The 10,700-nt window shown below is 46.1% G+C and overlaps 1 protein-coding gene across 1 annotated transcript in view; it reads left to right on the top strand.

Annotated features, from left to right (window-relative positions):
• The window catches only part of PNKD (paroxysmal nonkinesigenic dyskinesia), a 68,745-nt gene that overhangs the window by 21,623 nt on the left and 36,422 nt on the right, over positions 1-10,700 (top strand). The window lies entirely within an intron of this gene.

Here is a 10,700-nt window from a genome sequence, read left to right as displayed (position 1 = left end):
CCATTTTTCTCATTATTAGACAAAAATCAATGATGAACATCTTTGACAATTATATGCTTTTATGCCAGATGTACTTTTCCAGTTTAAAATTTGCAAATGTAGAAAGAAAATGCTGACTCTTTTCAACCCCATGGACTGTAACCCACCAGGCTTCTCTGTCCATGGAATTCTCCAGGCAAGAATACTGGAGTGGGTAGCCATTCCCTTCTCCAGGGATCTTCCTGAACCAGGGATTGAACTCAGGTCTCCCATATTGCAGGCAGATTGTTTGCAAAGAATATAGTGATAGATGGAACTTAGAATTCCCTGAGAATAAGACATTTCCTGCCTGAAGTTACTTCAACTAGCAAAGTAGATGTTTTAGAGTCAGAAATTCTATGGATAACTAAGTCAATGCACAACCTTGGGTTTGAGGCTTTCCACTGGTAGTCTGAACCCTCGCAGCCACTAATGGTAGAATGTGCTAGTCTTCCATTTCAGAGACAAGGAAACAGATTATGGGAAGTTTTGTAACATTACCAGAGATTACATAGTTCCAAAGTCCACGTTTTTGTCTTTTTTTTTTTTTTTTTTTTTCCATTAGGCCAAGACTGCTGGTAGAAGACTTTATTTAAGGTGCTTATCTCAAGCTAGTAGCTTCAGGTTGACACTGTCACTGAATATCATTCACAGCCTGTTGACACAGTTCCTTTCTGAATGGGGGTGAGATGACTTGACAAAACACAGAAATGAATGCAGTTAGACAGCCAGGACAACCTGAGCACCTACTGAATCCAAACCCAACAGGATGCATTTTATGATCTCCAGGGCCAGTCCCCCTCTTTCACAGAGCTAGGCTTAGGAGACAAGAGCCCAAGGAAGCTCGTCTGCATACTAAGCATTAGTGAAAGCAGTATTTTTACTACTAGAAAGCATAATAAACAAGGTTACCACTTGGTAAATCGAAAAAGATGTTTTTTGTTTTTTTTCAAATATGTTTTTAAAGTCACCCCCTCCACACACACACTATGCTATGCTATGCTAAGTTGCTTCAGTCGTGTCCAACTCTGTGCGACCCCATAGACGGCAGCCCACCAGGCTCCACCATCCTAGGAATTCTCCAGGCAAGAACACTGGAGTGGGTTGCCATTTCCTTCTCCAATGCATGAAAGTGAAAAATGAAAGTGAAGTCGCTCAGTCGTGTCCGACTCCTAGGGACCCCATGGACTGCAGCCTACCAGGCTCCTCTGTCCATGGGATTTTCCAGGCAAGAGTACTGGAATGGGGTGCCATTGCCTTTGACGTGTATTTATTTGTATATATCTTAAAGAGAAGGTTACTGATGTCACACGAGTGTATGTTCCTCGATTCTTTGTCTTGTCACAACAAAGAATTGAAGTGACGGACATTAAAGCCCCCTCGGCATGTCACAGCTCTCAGGTCTTGGATAGACCGTGTTATAGCTCTCAGGTCTCAAATAGACCATGTTATAGCTCTTAGACAAATCAGTGTTAGAGCTCAGTGTTACAGCTCTATTTTATTTAGAAGATAGCAGGAAAATCCATCTTCGAGGCGTGAGGGCACGTCAATCTAAAGACATGAGGAGAAGAGTGCCCCAGCGCACGCGGGAGAGAGAGCTGGCTTTGGCTCCTCCATTTATTTGTTTATCTCTCCCTGGGCCTGTCCTATGTAAATTGGGCCAGCCAGGAGTGTTGTTTGTTTTACCTGAGGTCCTCATTCCGGTCCTCGGACCTTCTTTTGTTTCATTTTCGCGGGCTTTTCCCTTCCTTGTCTTGTAGCCACCGCCATTTTGGACTCCTTTCCCTGTTCTACCTACCGAACACTTAGGACTGGTAGACATTATGGAGGGCTAACCCCCCCAGCCACCTTCAGTGTAAGTTCCATGTGAGGTCAAAGAACTCACTTGAGGAAAGTGAAAGTGTTAGTCACTCAGGCTTGTCCAACTCTTTGCCACCCCATGGACTATAACCTGCCAGGCTGCTCTATTCATGGGATTCTCCAGGTAAGAATATTGGAGTGGGTAACCATTCCCTTCTCCAGCGAATCTTCCTGACCCAGGGATCAAACCCAGGTCTCCCACATTATGGGCAGATCCTTTACCATCTGAGCCATAGGGGAAGACCTAAACATGAGGATAGGGCTTCCCTGATGGCTCAGTGGTAAAGAATCCATCCACCTGTCAGTGCAGGAGACACTGGTTCAGTCCCTGGTCCAAGAAGCTGCCACATGCCTCGCAGCAACTAAGTCCATGCATTGTAACCCCTGAGCCTGTGCTCTAGAGCCCGGGAACTGCAACTGCCGAAGTCCTGAGGACGCCCTCTCCCAAAGCATGAGCACAAGAACAAGAATGCAATGGGGAAAGGACAGTTTTGGTCAATATCAGTTTTCCTCTGGATCAGAGTCCTCATGAGCTACAAAACCCTGCAGCATTTGGCTGGGTCTCCTGACATTGTTTCATGCTCTTTGCACTTGGCCCCTTTTGCCAGAGAGTACCCTTCACTTTCTGAAACAAGGGGGTTCATTTTCCATCTAGCAATCACATTTGCACAAAGTGAGAGTGGCGAGTTAAGTTTTATTTGGGGCAAAATGAGGACTGCTGCCTGGAAGATAGCACCTCAGATAGCTCAGATAGACTGCTCCAAAGAGGCAGTGCCTTGCTTAGTCAGTCAGTCGTGTCTGCCTCTTTGCAACATGGGCTGTAGCCCACCAGGCTCCTCTGTCCATGGGATTCTTCAGGCAAGAATACTGGAGTGGATTGCCATGCCCTCCTCCAGGGGCTCTTCCCAGCCTAGGGATCAAACCCAGGTCTCTTGCATTGCAGGCAGATTTTTTACCCTCTGAGCCACCAGGGAAACCCAAAGAGGCAGTGGGGGAAGGTCAATACATAAGATTTTGGTGAAGGGGGAGTGCAATGCAGTCAAGCGCTTACTTTACAAAAGGTTTTCTGCTAGTCATGAGGAGCTGATGTCACCATGAAAGGGTTTAGTGATTTTCTAGATATGAGGAGATGCAAGGATTAGGATCATTAAATCAGTTCCTGAAAATGTTTAACTATTTAAAGACCTGTTTCATCAGATTCCCTGGAGCACACAGTGCTTCACTCTCCACCCTGAACTCCCTCAGCGAGTGCTGAAGCAACAGCTGCAGCGTCACAGTGTTCAGTCTCCGCAAAGGCAGAGGGCAAATGCCCTTGTTGCTCAGTCGCTGGCAAATTCTCTTTGTTGTTCAGTTGTTAGTTGTTTTTGAGACCCCATGGACTGTAGCCCACCAGGCTCCTCTGTCCATGGGATTGTCCAGGCAAGAATATTGGAGTGGGTCGCTATGCCCTTCTCCAGGGGATCTTCCCAACCCAGGGATCGAACCTGTGTCTCCTGCTTGGCAGGCAGATTCTTTACCACTGAACCACCTTGGAAACCCAGCAAATTCTCCTGGCAAGTGCCAATTTGTAGTTGACGATCCTAAGCCCATTTATTTATTTTGGGCTGTGCTGGGTCGCCATTGCTACAAGGGCTTTCTCTGTTGCAGTAGCTTCTTTTGTGAAGCACAGGCTCTAGAGCCTACAGCTCAATAGTTACTGTGCACAGGCTCAGTTGCCTGGAAGCATATGGGGGGATCTTTCTGTAACAGGAATGGAACCCATGTACCCCGCATTGGCAGGCGGATTCCTAACCACTGGACTACCAGGCTTCCCAAGTGGTACAGTAGTAAAGAGTCTGCTCGCCAGTGCAGGAGCCTCCAGAGACTCTGGTTTGATCCCTGGGTCAGGAAGATCCCCTGGAGTAGGAAATGGTAACCCACTCCAGTGTTCTTGTCTGGAGAATCTCATGGACAGAGGAGCCTGGCGGGCTACAGTCCACAGGGTTGCAAAGAGTCAGACACAACTGAGCAACTGAGCATGCACGCACGCAGACCATCAGGGAAGTCCCTCCTGAGCCTATTTTCTGATCCTGAAATTGTCAGGGAAAGCACGCTGATTGAGACCGTCCACCCTGGCCAGGAACCATAGTAACCATTTGCATGCGTCGTTTTACCACAGGAGGTCCTGGTAAGGAAAAGGGAACTAATAAGCCTCCACCAACCAGAAGAGTTCGGGAAAGGTCAAAAGGAGACACCACCTGTCCAACCACCTCCCAGAATCCCTCTCGCTAGCACCCATCTTAGCTGAGCGATGCGTGCGCCACCAGGAAAGACTCTGAATTAGAATGATTGGCCAAAGACCACCCGGAAACTAATCCCATCACCATAAAACCCAAGACTTCGAGCCCACGCAGCAGAGCAGTTCTCCTGGGTTCCCTTACCCTACTGCTCTCCACCCAGGTGCCCTTTCCCTTAAAATCTCTTGCTTTGTCAGGACATGTGTCTCCTCGGACAATTCATTTCCTAGTGTTAGACAGGAGTCCAGTTTCAGGCCCTGGAAGGGGTCCGCCTTCCTGCAACAAAATCAAGATTATGTGAACTGAAAAAACACACAACATTAAAGTTGTGAGTTAAGTTTTATTTAGGGTACCTTACTGAGGACCTTAGCCTCTCAGATAGCTCTGAGGAACTGCTTCCAGAGAGATAAGGGAGGAGCCAGAATATTCAGGATCTTTTTTCGGGGGGGCGGGGGCTGGGGAAAAAAAAAAAAACCTGTTTAAGCAGAAAAAGATAACTGTTAATTACAAAGAACAGATATGTCAAGTTAATGACTTTAGTGCTTAAAGGGACGATGCAAGAATCTGGGGTCATTAAAATTCTTCCTTAGATAGGTATCTTAACTATCTAGGAACTCTTGTATCCAAAGCAGAGAATGCCTCATTGTGGTGGTTTTTTTTCCCTTCATCCCCACCTCAGGGTACACTGTTGGTGGATGACTACACTGATCAGTGCCTTGATCCTGTAGTACCAGAATGGCAGGCATCATTTTTTTCTTTACAACTGTAATTCTGAAAGAACATCTGCAGAACCAGGCCCAGGGTGACCATTCACAATAGGTACTCAATAAGTGATGTCTTCTCCTCTGGACCCTATCTTATGCCTGGATAAAAGAGATAAAAGGCCTTTATCTCTAAGACCCGTAGCAGATTATTAATTAAGCCCCTACTGTCTGAGAGTAACCATTTTGTTGAAGTCTGGATGCCGGTTTCTTTTATAGAATCAGAGAGAAAGAAGCAATGAGGAACTAAAATCCAAAGGCAGAAAAGAGAGGGAGAGGCAGCGGGGAAATAAAGTGAAAGGGTCTTCAGTTTGTGTCCAACTCAGTCGTGTCCAGCTCTTTGCAACTCCATGGACTGCACTACGCCAGGCTTCCCTGTACATCACCAACTGAGACACTAGTCTGGCGTCTTCTCTGTCAGTGGGTTTTCCAAATAAAGTCGTATTCCTTGCCTCAACACTTCATCTCTCCAATTCATTGGCCTGCTGTGCAGCGAGCAGAGGGAGCTTGGACTCTGTAACACTATCTCCCTTAGACTGTGAAAGGGTCTTCAGTCTTGCAAAACATCTACAAGGGAATGGCCAGCCTTTGGAATGGAGGTGTTAATCTCTTCTTTTTGTTGCAGCTATTCACAGGTGGGCAGAGTCAGATTATCTCTCTAGGAGTTGAACAAAGGCCCTTTAGTTTACAATCAGGCAGAAGGGCAGGGTCTTCTGAGGCAGGCCGTTATGTATGATTGTAATAACAAAAGCAACAAAAAAGCAAGTCAAAGAAATAGTTTCAACATGGTGTCAGAGTTAGCTTATTCGCAGCAACACTAGTAAAAGACCAAGTAATTGCAGTCTTGCCAGTTTTACCAGTGCTGGGATAGAGGAGGGCTCACTTGCATCCATGGAATCCCAGAGAAAGGAGCATGGGGAGGGAGTGAGGGGATATTTCAGGAAAGACTCCTGAGGGGTAATTCCCCGGTGGCCCAGTGGTTAAGACTCTGCACTGGGGTGGGAGGATCGCCAGGTTCCATATGTTTTTGTTGTTCACTCATTAAGTTGTGTTTGACCAAATGTGCCAATGCACCATTTCCATGGAGGTAAAATATATTTCTCCCACACCACTGATTTTGGACTTGGTCTTGTGACTCACTTTTACCAATGGAATGTTAGCAGACATGATACAAACGAGGTCTTAAATGTGCTATAATGGTTAACTTGGACTCTAGCCACAACTTTCACCATGCAAACATCCCGGGTAGTCAGTTGCTAGGCTAAGCAGAGTCAAAGACACATAGAGGCGACCTGGACCCACTCACAGCTGAAGTCAGCCCAGCCCAGTCGTTGTTCAGTCACTCAGTCATGTCTGACTCTTTGCGACCCCATGGACTGCAGCACGCCAGGCTTCCCTGTCCTTCACCATCTTCCTGAGTTTGCTCAAACTCATGTCCATTGAGTCGGCGATGCCATCCAACCATCTCATCCTCTGTCACCCACTTCTCCACCTGCCCTCAATCTTTCCCAGCATCAGGGTCTTTTCCAATGAGTCAGCTCTTCACATCAGGTGGTCAAAGTGTTGTAGCCACACATTCCGGGAAACAAACTCACTCAGAAGGGCAATGCAGAAGGTGGAGTGCAGTTTATTATACCAGCAGGTACAAGGCAGTCTCTTCTTAGCCAAGGACCCCGACTAGTTTTTGTGAAAACCTTATATACCCTAAGTGTATAAGGTTCCATGAAACTAGTCTGAACAAAGGAAAAAGAAAGATACAATCAAAGTTAACACGTGATCAAGATACAATCAAAGTTAACCCGTGATCATATGCCTTAAGCCTAGGTAGTTAACAGTGGACAATTACCAATACGCCTGTGGTCATACCCCAATAAGCATAATAGAATGTATGATTCTATTCAGTTACACAGATAGTTAGGGTATTCTTTTAGGCGATGGAGAGCCCTGGGGCTCTTTCTTCCGGAGGCCTGGTTTTCCAGTTGGTATGTCATTTCCATAGATAGTGGGCATACAGCTGAAAGTCCACAGTGCGGCCCAAGATGGAGTCCTACTTTCAAGATAGAGCCTGTTCTGTTTCCTCCATCAAAAGTATTGGAGCTTCAGCTTTAGCATCAGTCCTGCTGAAACCGTTTACCTCAGACTGGGACTTGAAACCCACTTGGCTGGGCTCGAAGCTGGCCAAAACCCACAGCACCTGGTTTCAGAACCTAATGAAGGTCAGGTCCTTGATGTCCCATCACAGAAAGAATTCAGTGAGAGGCAAAGTGATAGGTAAGAAGTGGCTTTATTCAGATTCAGAGAGTAGCACACTCCAGAGTGGGCCATCACAGACGGCGAGTGTGCTGCCAAGTCGCTTCAGTCGTGTCCGACTCTGCGACCCCATAGACAGCAGCCCACTAGGCTCCTCTGTCCCTGGGATTCTCCAGGCAAGAACACTGGAGAGGGTTCCCATTTCCTTCTCCAATGCATGAAAGTGAAAAGTGAAAGTGAAGTCGCTCAAGTCGTGCCCGACTCTAAGCAACCCCATTAACTGCAGCCCACCAGGTTCCTCCATCCCTGGGGTTTTCCAGGCAAGAGTACTGGAGTGGGGTGCCATTGCCTGGACTATTTGGGCACAAATTGCTTTTCTGTTTCCTGCCCTCCTGGAAACCAACAAGATGGTAGGACAGATAAGTGTGGGCTAAAATTTTCCAGAAGAACAGTGTATAGTGGGGGGAGAGAAGGAATAATTTAAACAAGGAGTATTCTGGAATTGGAGGATGATAAACAGGCTACTAAGACCAGAGAATGAAGTAAGTCATTGGGAATTTAGGCAGTGATGTTTCTGCCTCTGGGTGGCATCCTTGTTGGACAGATTGCCTGAGATTTTGTCTGATTCAACAACTCCACAATGCTATAGGGAGAACAGTTCTCCCTATAGCACTGTGGAGGGTGAGTGTGGGGGCCCCGAAATGTGGCCTGGTTAGTTTTTATGGGCTGGGTGATTTCATAGGCCAATAAATGGGAAGATTGTTCCAACTGTTTTTGGGACGGTGTGGAGATTTCCAAGAACTGGGCCCCTACCCGCTTTTTGGTCTTTTGATGGTGTCTTGGAGCTGTCATGGTGCCTCATTTCGTTTGTTGAGGATCAAGATCTAGTCGAAGCTGACTTGTCTGCCATCTTGGACCAATTTTATTCTTTTACTTTTTAATATTTATTTGTTTGGCCGGGCTGAGTTTCAGTCGCAGCGTATGGGATTCTTCATCTTTGCTGTGGCGTGTGAACTCTCGATTGTAGCATGTGGGATCTAGTTCCCAGACCAGGTATCGAACCCAGGCCCCCTTCACTGGGAGCTGGGAGCACAGACCCTTAGCCACTGGACCATCAGGAAACTCCTGATGCATTTGATTCTAATTGGTTTATGTTGTACCTTGGACTATGTCATTCTTTTAAAAGTTGTGCCCTGCCCCCTTCCTTCCTGTTTCACTTCCAGTGAATATGCAGGGTTGATTTCCTTTAGGATTCACTGGTTTGGTCTCCTTGCTGTCCCAGGGACTCTCATTAGTCCTCTCCAACATCACCGGTCAAAAGCATCCATTTTTTTCAGTGCTCAGTCTTCTTCATGGTCCAGCTCTCACATTCAAACATGACTACCAGAAAAACCATAGCTTTGACTATATGGACGTTTGCTGGCAAAGTGATGTCTCTGCTTTTTAATATGTCTTGGTTTGTCACAGCTTTTCTTCCAAGGAGCAAGCTTCTTTTAATTTCATGGCTGCAGTCATCGTCTGCAGTGATTTTGGAGGCTAAGAAAATAAAGTCACTATTTCCACTTTTTGCCCATCTAATTGCCCTGAAGTGATGGGACCAGATGCCATGATCTTAGTTTTTTGAATGTTGAGTTTTAAGCCAATTTTTTCACTCTCCTCTTTCACTTTCATCCAAGAGGTTCTTTAGTTCCTCTTCATTTTATGCCATTAAAGTGGTATTATCTGCATATCTGAGGTTGTTGATATTTCTCCCAGCAATCTTGATTCCAGCTTGTGAGTCATTAAGCCTAGCACTTCATATAATGTACTCTGCATATGGGTTTTCCCTGGTAGCTCAGACGGTAAAGCATCTGCCTGCAATGCGGGAGACCCAGGTTCAATCCCCAGTCAGGAAGATCCCTGGAGAAGGAAATGGCAACCCCCTCTAGTACTGTTGCCTAGAAAATTCCATGGATGGAGGAGCCTGGTGGGCTACAGTCCATGAGGTCGCAAAGAGTCGAATACAACTGAGCAATTTCACTCACTCTGCATATAAGTTAAATAAGCAGGGTGATAATATACAGCTTTGACATACTCCTTCCCCAGTTTTGAACCAGTCTGTTGTTCCATGTCCAGTTCTAACTGTTGCTTCTTGACCTGCCTACAGGTTTCCTAGCAGGCAGGTAATGTGGTCTGGTATTCTTACCTCTTTAAAAATATTCCACATTTGTTGTGATCCACACAGTCAAAGGCTTTAGCGTAGTCAGTGAAGCAGAAGTAGATGTTTTCTTGGAATTCCCTTGCCTTTTCTATGATCCAGCATATGTTGGCAATTTGATCTCTGATTCCTCTGCCTTTTCTAAATCCAGCTTGTACATTTGGAAGTTCTTGGTTCACATACTGCTGAAGCCTAGCTTGATGGATTTTAAGCATAATGTTGCTAGCATGTGAAATGAGTGCAATTGTACGATAATTTGAACATTCTTTGGCATTGCCTTTCTTTGGGATTGGAATGAAAACTGACCTTTTTCATTCCTGTGGCCACTTCTGAGTTTTCCAAATTTGATGGCACATTGAGTACAGCACTTTAACAGTACTTAGCACTTTCATAAAGAAATAGGAATAGATAGCTAGTTGGAAGCTGCTGTATAACAAGGAGCTCAGCTGGGTGCTCTGTGATGACCTAGAGGGGTGGGTGGAGGGAGGGAGGCTCAAGAGGGAAGGGATATAGATATTCATGTGTACATACAGTTGATTCTCTTTGTGGTACAGCAGAAACACAACACTGTAAAATGATTATACTCCAATTAAAAAAAAAGAAAGAGGGAGTAGGAAGAATGTCAGATTCAACATCCCAGGAGCAAGGGTGTATCCCAGCTTTGCCACTGAGGGGCTGTGAGGCCGGGGCCCAGCTCTTTTCCTATAATGGGTTTAATGGGTCAAATCATACTGCTCTTTCCTGCCTCCTATGACTTAACATTGTGATGTTGTTAGTGACTCTACCAGATGAGTCTCCGAGAGTCAGATGACTGAGCCACTGAACAACAATTCTTAGATGAAAGAGAACTGGAATCAGGTGTGAGAAACATGCTCACCAGCCCAAACTCAAAGAATGGAGACACAAGTTGCCGCGGGAAGCAAGCTTTAATGACAGTCTTGCAGCTGTCTGGTGGGCCGGCACACCCAGAGCTCTTACACACGCAGGTCCCTCCCCTAGTTCCTCCCTGACTGACTACTGTGGGGTGAACAACCACCTAGGTTTGATCCCACCCTCTTTATGGGCTGGCCCTTCCCTGACATCTTCTTTCCTCCTTTCCTGCAGACCTATTCCTGTTCTGATGTTTTGAATTTACCAATAGAATGAACCCGTGTGAAAATCCTAGGCATCCCACCCTCCATTTGTTTGTCTGGATTTTCCAGTTTTCTAGCTCTTATGAAAGTGAAGGTGTTAGTCACTCAGCTGTGTCCCATTCTTTGTGACACCATGGAATGTAGCCCACCAGGCTCCTCTGTCCACGGAATTCTCCAGGCAAGAATACTGGAGTGGGTTGCCATG

The sequence above is a fragment of the Capra hircus genome, chromosome 2 (assembly GCF_001704415.2).
Source record: "Capra hircus breed San Clemente chromosome 2, ASM170441v1, whole genome shotgun sequence".
Classification (NCBI taxonomy): domain Eukaryota; kingdom Metazoa; phylum Chordata; class Mammalia; order Artiodactyla; family Bovidae; genus Capra; species Capra hircus.
This window is presented reverse-complemented; position numbering and strand designations above follow the sequence as displayed.